Consider the following 12,363-nt stretch of genomic DNA (forward strand, 5'->3'; position numbering starts at 1 on the left):
ATGATAAAAATACTTTAAATTTGTTTGGTAAACAATGTTCCATAAATTTAGGAGTAGAATTTATGGTGTCAAAAATACTTTAAATGAAAGTTCAAATTTATTGCTTTTAGAATGATTTTAGTGTTTTAAAAAATAAAAAATCAAATTTGATCATTTGATCATTAATTATGAACTAAATAAAAGCTAAATATATTTTAAAAAATTTAAATTCACACATTATCCAACACAATAAGCACTAATTCAAGTATGTATCCGAACAACACAGTTAAGTACTTAATAAGTGTTTTAATTGGAAGTTTTACTACGTGAAGTACTTTTTAATAAATCATTGCAACTCCAAATAGACTAAGTGTTTTAAGAAAGAGTTAGATCTTGTCGAAAAACACCCTAATTCGTAGGGATATCAATGAAGTGATTATAAAATTCTTAATTCGATTTTCAAACTCTCCTCTTTTTCTATCCCAAGGTTTAAAGTTTCCGTTATATAAAAAGAGAAAGAGAGCCAAATATTTCAACTTAAGTTTGATGAGAATTCTTTTTCCCCCCGAAACTAAGGACCTCAAAAATGAGGGGAGAGCAGTAATTAGATTAACCTCAAAACCTAGGCCTGTAACAATTTTCCAACTCATGACCTAGACGTAAAACTCATTGATCCTGTGAAAAAACAAAAGGAAATTAGAGAAGCAAGCTACTTCAATAATTTTCACCTGCATTTGCTTCAGAACATCGCCGGAGGGTTTTGCTCGAAACTGATTTTTCGTGTAATCCCTTCGAGCTTCTTCAACTTGTTCTCTTTCTTGTGGAGTGCTGTAGTCGGGATCAAACTCCCATGTTCGTCTACCCGGAAAGTTGTTGGTACTAAACAACCACGGTCCATGGCCTTCATCAACCTTAGCTTCCTCATTACTGAGCTCTTTATCTTGTTTATCTTAAGCCGAAACCTTCAAGACAATGTAGGCCAGTCTTGACTGGTGTGGGGTTTTTGTGTGTGTGTGGGTGTATGAATTGTAAGGTCAACCAAATCTGTATTAGAGGAGATTTTGTCCAGCATAAACGGAAAAAAGAATTGAAAAAAAAGAGACAGATAGAGAGGGGGAGAGGGAATGAAAAGATTAGAAATGAAAGACGCGCCACCAGACAGTTGGTGTGACGACCCCACCTCCCCCTAAGGCGAACCAAAGGGTTCGGCGGACCGGCTGCCCAGCTCTCGCCGGGACTCAGTCAGTCACTATAAGAAAAGGGCAATAAAACCCACAAAGCAAACGAAATAACAATAATTCCAAACTTAAACGTAAACTTATATACATAACCATCCCAAAAGCAATACAACGTATGTACAAAGGTTCTCTATTCTCCATACAACTAGCCCACCAAACATTGGGGCGAGAACCATAAAAAAAAAAGGTCAAAAGTTCTAGACCGGCTAGTCTATAAGTAGCTTCCGTCCTTGCACGTCTTCCCCTGCTAAGGAAAACAAAAACTAAAGGAATGAGCTGGAAAGCTCAGTGAGGTTCCGTACACATAGGCAAGAAGAGAATCAATGCATTCAATACATATAAACAACAATTCAAGTTACAAGTACAAATAAAGCGATAAACATATTCATGAAAAGGATACGGGCTCACAAGGAGCCATTCGTTCATTCGTTCATTCATTCATTCTCCTTTCATTCCCTTATGTCTCCAATCATTTGAAAAATGCATTTTATATAAGTAAAACCCTCATTCATTCATTCGTTCATTCATTCATTCACCCCGTCCCTGGCTTTTGGCCAGGCTCCACCAACCTACAAGGTAATACTCGAGTATACCGAAACGTTCACCCAAGTCCCTAATCGCCCGACCGAGTCCGCTTCTGGCTCGAGACGACCGGTAACAAGGGGCAATGGCCAGTTCAGCCCAAAGGCTTACATTCATGCACAAATAACATTTCAATCGTTCAATCATTGAAACTTTCACAATCATTTAGGCCGAGTGCGATAAAGTACACACTTGCCTCAAAAACTCGTTTTAGCAATTGTTGAAAGCATTTAACATTTATCAATCATTCATACAAGCCATACCATCATGAAACATAACAAACAAGGAACACTCACCTAATTACGCAAAATAACGTGCAAAATATTCTTCCAGATATTACCCTCGGTCACCGAGAAAACCTAAGATTTAACGAAAAGAATATTACAAGTCATATAGCAAAACAAGTAAGTGAAATCAAGGAATTCGGCTAAGTACGAGTAAAGCGAGTAAAACAGATAAAGGTGACTTTAAAGTGAAAGGAGTCCATTAGGGCCAGTGGATGAAATAACTAGGGTTGGTAAATTAAGTACAAAACTAACTCCAAAAAGGTTAATAAGTTTCCGACGGAAAATACGTAACTAGAACACTTTATAACCCAACTTGATAAATAAATTTGTTCACGTGGTTCAAAATCAACTCATTTTCAAAGAAATAGTATAGGCTAAATGTCTTCACTATAAAGCATGCGAAAGGAAGACAAAATACGTTAACTTCCACACTTAGAGCCTCGCTTAAAAATAATTCACTTGTATTCATAGGAAAGGCATAAAGAACATTTGGGGTTTCATGCTTTCGAATGGTAAAATGGTCACATTAGTTGCCTTGCAGAAATATACAAATGTAACTAGAACTTAGCCCTCGAATCCTTAGTTGAACGATCCAATGAAATTCTCAAGGAAATACACCCAAATTTGATACAAAATACATTTCCAAAACCATTTTAACTCATTCAATTTCCAAGAAAATAAATGGACGGCATAACAACAACCCAGAAAATGTAACTATAGCAAACCAGAAAATCAGGAAATGTAACTATATTAGCCCTAATAACAAAAACAGTTTTGGCCTCCTAATGCGGTAATGGCACAACTCTCACTACAATTATCGGTTGGGGATGTAAGACCCACCGTTTCGAATCTAAGAAACAGGGCTACAACAATGTAGAAGACCACTCAATCCAGTTCTTAACACAACTAGGTCAAATATGCCAAATACTATCCCAGAATTCCCAAAACAGGTTTGCAAAACACAGAAAACTGTAATCGGTATATCTCAGTCCATACAAGTCCAAATGCCAAAATTCCAAAGGCATATGATAGCTAAGACATTCAGCTACATTTCATCAGAAGACACCAACTCCAAAATCCAAACCAATTCCAGTCAAAAAGGCCAATTACTATCGCAGTTTTCGCATTCTGATCAAAGCAGAACAGCTACAGTAAAAACGGCATAACTCACTCTACACTCATCCAAATGACCTGAAATTTCACAGGCACCTCAAACACATCAATACCTACAACTTTCATGTTTTGAGGAAAGTCCAATTCGGCCTCTAACCCAGTGATCTAAAACCGGACAGAATTGGGATTTTATGAACCCTAACTTTCCAATTTTCCATTCAAATCCAAAATTAATTGCATTTATCCACAATTCACACCCACTAGAACCATTATAGTCCATTTCCAATCATCCAAGATAGCTACAACAATCATTTCATATTAAACCAGAAAAATTCCCAATAAAATAAAAACTTCACCAAAACTCTTCAAATCAAGAAATAAATCATATATTTCATCACCCAAGGCACCTCTAAGCATATTATAAGCATCATTAGGTATAGGGGAGAGGTTGTAGCATCACTTACCAAGAAACAAGGGAAAGAGAGGTTGTGGACACCTTTGCTCTTCAAGACAACTTCACTACAACCCTTACTAGCACTAGAAGGTAGGATTTTATGGAGTGAAATGGATGGAAGCAAATGTTTTTGGTTGATTTGCACCAAGTAGAAGCTAGAACTTGAAGAGTTTCTCCTTCCTTCTTTGCTCAAGATGGCCGGCCAACAAGAGAAGAAAAATGGTGGTTTTTGTGCATTTTTTTGATATTTAATCCTTTGGTCAAAAAAGTCAAGAAAGTGAATAGTGTTTCTTAAAGTCCATCCAATGAGAAGGTGACACTTGTCACCTCCATTAATGCATTCTTATCATTCTTTTCTCTCTCACATCAATCACTTTACACACCCTACTTATTTCTTAACACCCGATAAATTTTTCACAGTATCCGAAACTTAACCTTATTGGCCGAATTTTTCCGAACTTATCGGACTAGTGGGTCCCACGTCCAATATATATTCTTAATTTTTCAAAACTACCCAATGCTAGGAAAATCATATTAAAAACTATAATTACCCATAAAATCCACCAAGAAATTTTTCTAAGCCAGAAAACATGCAATTAAGGGGAAAACCCTAGGACAATATTAGGGAAATACGGGTTCTCACAGTTGGGATCCTCTGTGCTACTATTCGGTGTCAAATCCAGTGCCAATCCTACTAATCACGTGATGGTAGAAGAAATTTAAATAAACAACATATGACAAATTAAATAAATAAGACACTTGACATAAATATAGAAGTGGCAATGAATTGCCACTGGAAACGTGGCACTGAGGATCCCGTGTGGCCGTGAGAGCTGTGGAGAGACATTATTATAGATTCTGATATTAATGGACATTGTTGTAACCATGATCGAGATTCGAATTTATTATAGTTCAAAGTGTCCACAAAGTAAAATAAATGTTGGAGATAGTCAATGATGTTCCATTTTTTGAAATCATATAATATAAAGATACCACTAAGTATATCATTCCGGTTACCCGTCGAACACCTGTTAAGATGTATTTTTAAGTGTTACATTTTTGTGTTAGATTCTTTAAGAGATAAAATTAATTAGGGAATGTGTATAAATGCAAGAGAGCAAATATAGTAATGGTTAGTATGTATATACATGATAAGTTGAGTGATATTTAGGTGTCGCCGCCCAAATTTAAGTCAAAATTAAGTTTGGGTTAGCTAACATAACATCTATATTTAAGATTCTAGATGCAAAAGATATTTTTATTTGTAAAGTATATTCAGGATGTACTATATTTATTGACAAGGTACTAAGTAGATTTGAAATATTTTCCATATAACTTTTCAAGAGAATAGAGTGCAAATCATATCAAGACTAACAATTTTTTATTAACAAAAGAAATGGGTCCAACACGCTTCCATACATTAAATCTGATTTTTAATCGACAAAACTCCAGCTACCTTCCTAAGGATTTCTTACTTGGGTGTTGCAGCCTCCAACTATCAGGGTGACTTCCTTTAAAGGCCATTTCAGAGTCTTGCAGCAAAATTTATTTTCGTTTCCTACCTCTAAGTGTACTCAGATGTAAATATGAAAGTTGTGAAGCAACTTGTTTCTTTTATTAATGAAGCAAGTTTAGTACAAGATATAGGCTTAGCACATAAAAGAAGCACATAAAAGAAATGGGTCCAACGCGCTTCCATACCTCAAATCTGATTTTTGACCGAAAAAACTCCAGCTACCTCCCTGAGAATTTCTTACTTGGTGTTGCGGCCTCCAACTACTAGGGTGACTTCCTTTAAGAGCCATTTCAGAGTCTTGCAACATAATTTAGTTTCGTTTCCTACCTCTAAGTGTACTTAAATGTAAATATGAAAAGTTGTGAAGAAACTTGTTTCTTTTATTAATGAAAAAAGTTTAGTACAAGATATAGACTTAGCACACTACTCTCTCTCTCTCTCTCTCTCTCTCTCTCCTTATTTACTAAACATGAGAGAAAATTTTCAAGACAATCAGTAAGATTGAGTTGCCAAAGTTGAACTCTTGATTCCTCCCAATTGCCCTCTTCATATGGCGTCTACCTATTTATATAGGTGTTTGGCATACTTCAAGGCTGGATTTGGACTCAGATGTAAATATGGAAAGTTGTGAAGAAACTTGCTTCTTTTATTAATGATGAAAGTTTAGTACAAGATATAGGCTTACCACACCACACACACACACACACTTTCTCTCTCTCCTTATTTATTAAACATGAGAGAAAATTTTCAAGACAATCGGTAAGATTGAGTTGCCAAAGTTGAACTCTTGATTCCTCCCAATTGCCCTCTTCATATGGCGTCTACCTATTTATATAGTGTTTGGCGGACTTCAATGCTGGATCTTGGTGGACTTTGGATCTCCAGATCCAGCATTGAAGTCCGCCAAACACCTATACATATAGGTATATGCCATATGAAGAGGGCAATTGGGAGGAATCAAGAGTTCAACTTTGACAACTCAATCTTACCGATTGTCTTGAAAATTTTCTCTCATGTTTAGTAAATAAGAAGAGAGAGAGAAAGTGTGTGTGTGTGTGTGTGTGGTGTGCTAAGCCTATATCTTGTACTAAACTTTCTTCATTAATAAAAGAAGCAAGTTTCTTCACAACTATCCATATTTACATATTTACATCTGAGTATATTTAGAGATAGGAAACGAAACTAAGTTGTGCTGCAAGACTCTAAAACGGTCCTTAAAGGAAATCACCCTAGTGGTTGGAGACTGCAGCGCCCAAGTAAGAAGTTCTAGGGGAGATAGTCGGAGTTTAGTCGGTCAAAAATCAGATTTAAGGTATGGAAGCTGTTGGATTCATTTCTTTTGTTAATAAAAAATTGTTAGTTCTGATATAGTTTGCACTTTATTCTATTGAAAAATTTTATGGAAGATATTTCAAATCTTCTTAGTACCTTATCAATAAATATAGTACATCCTGAGTATACTTTAGAAATAAAAATATCTGTTACATCTAGAATAATAAATATAAATATTGTGTTAGCGAACCCAAGCTTAAATTTTGACGTAAATTTGAGCACCGAAATGGTATCAGAACCCATAGATGATCCCACAATTTCCAGAAATGATCTACATGTTCACTTAAATAACAAGGATGATTATATTTCTGATGAAGAATTTGATGCAAACCCAATACCTATTAGATATTTTAATAATGGAATAGAATTTGATGATTCTGATTGGCACTATCCTTCTCCTTAAAATGGAAGAATGTCAAATATGTGATTCAATATTGTTTCTTATTAAAGAATATGCATATCAGTTACAACAATTAAATGAAAGAATTACATATTATCAAGAATGATAGTGCCAATCAAGAATTACATATCAGTACCTATTAGATATTTTAATAATGTAATAGAATTTGATGATTTTGATTGGCACTATCCTTCTCCTTAAAATGGAAGAATGTCAAATATGTGATTCAATATTGTTTCTTATTAAAGAATATGCATATCAGTTACAACAATAAATGAAAGAATTACATATTATCAAGAAAGATGGGTTTATGTTACTTTGTATAATTGTAATTCAGTTACCTGTCATGATAGATACAAAATCTTAAGAGATGCAAAACACGAAAAATATTTAATAACTAATAAATATACATAACTAAATAAAGACTTTATTGATCATTAGAGAGAAACTCATTTAAATCCACCATGAATTCTTACGAAAGAATAACATATTGCCAAGAATGTTAAAATTTTATTAGTAAAGATCTAGTTGCCAAAGCTAAAATAAATAAGGTAAGACAACTTATTGTTAAATATTCTTCTGAAAAAATATTATTAGGAGCATTAAATTAGAAATAGAAAAGAAAAATTTGAAAAAGTTGTACGAAAAAGAAATTAACATTTAGTAAGAACTCATACATGAATTCGGACAATTACAAAATAATAGAACCTGAAAATTTAAAAATAGAGAAATACCTATTTGAAATACAAAAAACAATGTTATACATATATAAAGATCTAAAGAATGAAATTTAAATAATTAAAGAAAAACTAGAAAAAAGAAATTCAAAAGAAAAAGTTACTAAAAAAGAAATAAAACCACTATAGAATATCTAACGGAACATATTACTAAAATAAAATGAGTGAGTTTGAAGATAGCTTTACTTTTCTCTCAGATTCTAAAATAGAAAATATAAGTAATAAATTTAATAATCTGATGATAAATATAAAGCCATATATGAAACCAGAAATAAATCCAAATGTAAATGATATACCTTCATCCAATAGATCTGCCTCCTCATATTCTAGGCGTAAATCTAGTTCAGGAAATTCTTTTATAGCAAAGCAAAAAGGTCATTTAGATAATGAAGCTATACACTTTTAGATAGGACCATACCTGAAGCTATATTTCCTTTTAGAATATTTTTAGATTTAGACTACGTAAAAAATACAGAAGAAACAATAGATAAATGGAAAATTTGATTAAGATTAGTAGTTTCTATAAATAAATTGTCATAGAAGAGTCAAAAGGATTTTTGAAAAGATCTCTAGTAAATAGCGTCTCTTGATAATGGAAGATATTACCAATTTACTAGAGATCTTTGAAAAAATTCTTTTGATATGAGAAGATAACACATCGCACAGGTCCCGTGCCATCGAAGGGACTTCCGATGCGTCTACAGCCGCATGGTAGATAATATATCTTCTTCCACTTCGTTCTTAATCTCCATTTGTGTGTTGTCATTGTTTGTTTCTTGGATCCATGAAAAAAAAATGGTACTATATGTAGAGGAGGACAATTTCTCCAATTCGAATATGTTTCGTTTTGTTCCTTGAAATTGAAGATTTAGCATTTTAACAAAAGGCTATCATAAAAGGCAACTAAAAGAAGAATCGGCACAAGGGTTTCGAATGCCAAAGCATAGGCTGGTTCTTAACAAATTTTAGTGTCAAGGCTTGAGCTTGCACTTTGCTTATAACACAACAATCATCATCCTCGATAGCCAAATAATGGCTATCCAAAAACACTAATATTATGAACATAAGGCATCATGAAACCTCAACAATGATTTATTTATTTATTGCAAATCAAAAGGGATAACACATAAATAATAGGATAAATTACCTTTTATCCCCTGTGATTTGGTGTTTTACTGTGTAACCCCTTATGATTTAAAAATATATATATAACTCTCTCATAATTTAAGTTAAAGTGTCACCATTAAATTTTTTTTGTTAGAACTAAGGGTCAATGGTAAAAAGTTAGAGTCAAACTAATATATTGATAAATTCACCCTTTCATTACTTTTTTCTTTTTTTTTTTTGTTTTTTCCTTCTCTCTCTCTTAGAGGAAAAGTAGAGATGATTTTGAAAAGCTATGCTTTGGCTTACAAAATCTTAATTTCCTCCAATTACAAAAGAAATGGAAAGGAAATACAAAATAAATAATTAAGAAACAAAAAAGATGGAAGGGAAATAAAAAACATATATATAAGAAACCGAAAATATCAAATATTTTTTGACTACAAATATCATTATAGATGTTTAAACCAAATTTTTAATGGTATTTTATAGTTCTTACTTATCTATTTTTAATTCAATTTCTTCTTTTTTTATGTTTGGAAGGAAAAAAAGAAGTAATGAAAAAGTAAATTTGTCAATTTATTAGTTTGACTTTGACTTTTCACTATTGACTATGAAAAAAATAATGGTGGCACATTAAACAAAACTATGATAGGATTATATATAGATTTTTAAACCATAATAAGAGAAGTTCTATAGTCAACCACCAAACCACAGGGTGTAAAAGGTAATTTACCCTTAATAATAACCAGTATGGAACTTATATCCATTTCATAGAACAAAGTGAAAAAATAAATAAATAAATAAATAAGCGTGTCTTGCACATTTTAGTCTATTGAGCCACAAGAGCTCATTATCCAGAGTAGCTACTGAGGCACGCTTCATGCATGTGCACTATTAGCACGTCAAAAATCAAAATTAGTTGCGCCTCTTATGCCTCCGCTGCCATCCAAGAAAGCAAAATAGTCAATTATAACATAAATTTCAAACTAAACCTAAAATACACAAAAGAAGAAAGAAAAACTAAGCAACAAAACAACAAAAAATTTTATCTAATAAACTTTTTTCTGAAGTTTGCCAGTTTAAGTACCTTGCTTTCCACTTCTATGAGCTCATTGATAAGGTCTATAACTTCTCTTTCAATCAAGGGCTCCTGTCAAATAAACTGAAAGTCAAATAAGTTTTGATTCTTAAGTAAGTTAAAATTGGGGAAAAAGTAACTCAAGGGATCATGCATGGATGTTGTGTAGAGATTAATTTGATGCGAAAGACTTCCATGATTACTCTTCTGGTAAATTTTTTATATTGCTATAAATGTCGTCATGCACCAACCCGCCACAGCTAGAAAGGTAAACACTCCACGAACAAAGAAATAAACTCTCAAATCCACAAAGTCAACTTCCTTTTATCATAACCATAATAAAATTTGCAATGGTATTTGAACTTTAAAATTTTCACTTCAACAATGATGAACGTAGAATATTTAGATGAACTATTTCAATCACACTTCCACTATAATTTTTATCACATGATTTTTCATTTTTTGGACTATATGGTAAAACAATTTATGAGAATGCGATTAACAAAAAGTAGAGTAAAATTAACATTTCCCTTAATTTAAAATAAGCTTGTGTACATTCTATCAACCCCCAGCCCAAAACCTCTACCAGGGAAAAAGAAAGGCTACAAAAAAAAAAATTGTGAAATGCGTATTGCATGCATTATAAGAATCATGGGCATTACGGCATTGAATCAAAAGCCGTTCAGACAGCTTCCTAATGTTCTCAAAATCATTCACATCCTTCCTCAACTTTGTGTATTTTTAATGGACAAGCAAGCAGTTATGTCTTTGATTATTATAAATGAAGTTTGCAAAATGTTTAATAAAATTTGTTTAGGAAAGGATCGAATTGAAAATTATAATCCTTACTCTAAAGGGCTCGTTTTGAGCTGGCGACAACAAATTATGATTGCCATATATGTGATACTTAAAAACCCCCTGCAGATTGATTAACCATATGTCCATCTAGTAATTAGTAATGGGTGCATGGAGGAAGACTGTCTCGGTCACAATTTTCACCTCTATTTGGGCAGTATAGAATGACCAGTAAGAAAAAATATGAACTACTAGAAGAAATTGATAGAGGGAAGAAAATTAAGAAGAAAAAAAGGGTAGGAAAAACAATAAAAAAGTTGTAAAGCCTATACCTAAATTTTAGTTACCAAGCAAAAAAGTTTGAACAAAAAACTACTACCATTAACTAGTTAATGCTAGTGATAATATTAATAGTGATGGATGAACTTTTAGCCAAGGGCTCTTAAAGTAGTTTGTTTACTAGTTTCATTGTAAACCTCACGGAACATGAAACAAACTATTCACCTTATGTAACATATCACCGGGGGACCAATGAAAAACCCAATAGAAAGCCATAATATGAGCAATATAAATTTCAAATCTCACGAAGTAACTTGAAGAATAAGGGCTCTGTTTGGATTAACTGTTTTTGGAGGTGTTTTTAAAAACTTTACTGTAGTGTATATGAAAAATTTTTACTGTAGATGTTTTTTGGATTGTTTTTAGAGGAATTTTTAAAATATATTTTTGAGTATTTTTATAATTTACAATTTTTTGAGATTTTTTTAAATATATAATGGCTCTGTTTCTATATATTAATATTTATTTATTTATAGACATAATATTTTTTATTTCAATTTTTTTTTATAATATGTATATTAATATATATATATATATACACATTTATATATGCATATTAAATATATATTAATATACATATCATAAAACAAAATTGAAATATATATATTTTTATATTTATATAAATATATTTATAAATATATATAAATATATTTTAACCAAAATATTAATATTTATATATCAATATAAATATTTATTTCAATTGATATAATATATATAATATACATATTAACATACATAATTTAAATATACATGTTAATATTAGTATAATAGATATATATATAATATAATATATATAATTAAAATATACAAATTGAAATATACATATTAATATACATATTATAAAACATAATTGAAATAAATATATTTATATAAATTTAAATATAAATATTTTATAAAAATATATATAAATATATTTTAAACATAATATTAATATTTATTTCAATTGATATAATATATATAATATACATATTAATATACATAATTGAAATATACATATTAATATTACTATAATTTATATATATATATATAACAGAATATACATAATTGAAATATACAAATTGAAATATACATATTAATATATATTAATATACATATTATAAAACAAAATTGAAATAAATATATTTATAAATGTATATAAATATATATACATAAATATATTTATATATTTACATAATTATATAGAAAAATATATTCATAAATATATTTTAAACAAAAGATTAATATATTTATATAATTATATATTTATTTTTATATATATATTTTTTATTAATTTTATTTTTTTTAAAAATTTATTTTTTGTATATATATTTTGTTTATTTATTTTTTTATATACATATTTTATTAATTTTATATATTTTTGTATATATTTTTTATTAATTTTATTTTTAAAATAAATATATTTATAA

General features: G+C 30.7%; 1 pseudogene; it reads right to left on the reverse strand.

The window, feature by feature from the left end:
• The window catches only part of LOC113724278 (beta-amyrin synthase 2-like), a 34,864-nt pseudogene that overhangs the window by 21,371 nt on the left and 1,130 nt on the right, over positions 1 to 12,363 (reverse strand).

This window comes from Coffea arabica, chromosome 2c, assembly GCF_036785885.1.
Source record: "Coffea arabica cultivar ET-39 chromosome 2c, Coffea Arabica ET-39 HiFi, whole genome shotgun sequence".
Taxonomy (NCBI): domain Eukaryota; kingdom Viridiplantae; phylum Streptophyta; class Magnoliopsida; order Gentianales; family Rubiaceae; genus Coffea; species Coffea arabica.